The sequence below is a fragment of the Equus przewalskii genome, chromosome 14, assembly GCF_037783145.1.
Source record: "Equus przewalskii isolate Varuska chromosome 14, EquPr2, whole genome shotgun sequence".
In the NCBI taxonomy this organism is placed as follows: Eukaryota; Metazoa; Chordata; class Mammalia; order Perissodactyla; family Equidae; genus Equus; species Equus przewalskii.
In genome coordinates, this window is record NC_091844.1 from 50,027,602 (window position 1) to 50,030,094 (window position 2,493).

The 2,493-nt window shown below is 37.5% G+C and overlaps 1 long non-coding RNA gene across 1 annotated transcript; it reads left to right on the forward strand.

Annotated features, from left to right (window-relative positions):
• Positions 1–527: 527 nt before the first annotated feature.
• Positions 528–2,286, forward strand: LOC139075564 (uncharacterized). Its single transcript, XR_011526092.1, has 2 exons — positions 528–608; positions 1,624–2,286. It is a non-coding gene; the product is annotated as an uncharacterized lncRNA (long non-coding RNA).
• Positions 2,287–2,493: the final 207 nt, after the last annotated feature.

A 2,493-nucleotide genomic window follows, 5' to 3' on the forward strand; every position in this document is an offset into this window, starting at 1 on the left:
GTGCTTTGCCACTACAGCTAAACTCTACAGAATTACGTGCAGACTACTCTTATGGTCCCTAATAAATCTGAGCGAAACTTGAGAGCAGTATCTATGACTTATAGCCTCAAGAAAAGAGATTCTTTCATGGTTTTGTTAAGGGAGTGGAACTTCCACTTCAACTATTGTTTCATGCCCAATATATAACATTTATAAATCTATAAAATAATTAACATTGCTTTAAATATTAAGGAATCAATAGTCCTCCATTTAAAGTTTAGTTACCCAAATAATAAATCGATGCCTATGATTTAACAAATTAGATTCCCCTAAATATTCAAACATTGAATACAAACTTTTTGCCCAAAATCTCCTAAACATTTAATTACAATCATAAATCTAATATGTCATATTCTTAAAAATGTTTTAAACATTTTAGAAGTAGACAAAACCGTTATAAAATATCATAGGTATTAAAGAACTTGTTATTATACTTAAATTAAAACTACTTTTAGTGCTAATAACATTAATTTAAATTCCATATCTTCCCAGGGTTGCAGTATGTAATGACATCAAATCCTCTCTCGTCTCCCTCAAAAACATCTCGGACTAGTCAATAGACTTTACAAGTTCAGTGTTCGTGATTCTTGGAGGGTTTTGGGGGGCAGGGGGCAGGGAATATTGTATCTTTTGTTTTGTTTTGTTTTTTGCGGGTTTTCTGTTGGGTTTCTTTTGTTTGGTGTGAGGAAGACTGACACTCAACTAACATCCCTGCCAATCCTCCTCTATTTTATGTAGGACACCACCACAGCATGGCTTGATGAGCGATGTGTAGGTCCATTCCTGGGATCAGAACCTGAGAACCCTGGGCCACCAAAGCGGAGCATGCAAACCTAACCACTATGCCACCAGGCCAGCCCCTTGTTTTTTGGGTTTTGTCTGACATAGGTAAGCTATTTGGGGAATTAAACTTCCTTTATTATGTCAATAAGACTCTAAGATCACACTTTTCACACAGGTTTTAGGATTTCCCCTTGAAATAATGTACTGCACCCTTTAAGTTTCACTTGGTCAGCATGAACATTTGTCCTATTGTTATCCTATAGTGACCTGGCTTGTTAGCATTATTAGAAAAGCTTATATTTCTAATTACTAAACACCTACCTCATTTTATTGCCCTTTGCTTTATTTTACTTTGCAGATACCACATTTTTTTACAAATTGAAGGTTTGTGGCAACCCTGAGTCAAGAAAGTCTATTGGCACATTCTTCCAACAGCATTTGCTCATTTTGTGTAGCTGCACTACATCTTGGTAAACTGAAAACCTTCTGGAAATGATTCACCATTCTAGATGCCATTAAGAACATCCATGAGGGGGCTGGCCCTGTGGCCAAGTGGTTAAGTTCGTGCGCTCCGCTGCAGGCAGCCCAGTGTTTCATCAGTTCGAATCCTGGGCGCGGACATGGCACTGCTCGTCAAACCACGCTGAGGCAGCGTCCCACATGCCACAACTAGAAGGACCCACAACTAAGAATATGCAACTATGTACCGGAGGGCTTTGGGGAGAAAAAGGAAAAAAAATAAAAATCTTTAAAGTAAGTAAAATCCTTAATTAAATTATCATTTTTTTTTTTTTTAAAAAGAACATCCATGATTCATGGGAAGAGGTCAAAATATCAACATTAACAGAAGTTTGGAAGAAGTTGATTCCAACCCTCATGGATGACTTTGAGGGGTTCAAGACTTCAGTAGAGGAGGTAACTGCAGATGTGATGGAAATAGCAAGAGAGCTAGAATTAGAAATGGAGTCTGAAGATCTGACTGAATTGCTGCAATCTCATGATAAAATTTTAATGGATGAGGGCTTGCTTCTTACGGATGAGCAAAGAAAGTGGTTTCTTGAATTGGAATCCACCCCTGGTAAAGATGCTGCGAAGACTGTTGAGATGACAACAAACAATGTAAAGTATTACATAAACTTCGTTGATAAAGCAGTGGTAGGGTTTAAGAGGATCAACTCCAATTTTGAAAGAAGTTCTACTGTGAGTAAAATGCTATAAAACAGCATCGCATACTACAGAAAAATTGTTCATGAAAAGAAGAGTTGATGGACGCAACAAACTTCATTGTTGTCTTATTTTAAGAAATTGCCACCACGGCCACCTCAACCTTCAGCAACCACCACCCTTATCAGTCAGAAGCCATCAAGGTCAAGGCAAGACCCTCCACCAGCAAAAAGACTATGACTCACTGAAGGCTCAAATGATGGTTAATATTTTTTAGCAATAAAGTATTTTTTAATTAAAGTATGTACTTTTTTTAGACATAATGCTATTGCACACTTAATATAGTGTAAACATAACTTTTATATGCCCTGGGAAACCAAAAGGCTTGTGTGACTTGCTTTATTGTGATATTTGCTTTATTGCGGTGGTCTGGAACCAAACCTGCAAAATCTCCAAGGTATGCCCATATTATTATGATTAGTAAGGCCATCCAAGGGTTCTGTTTCC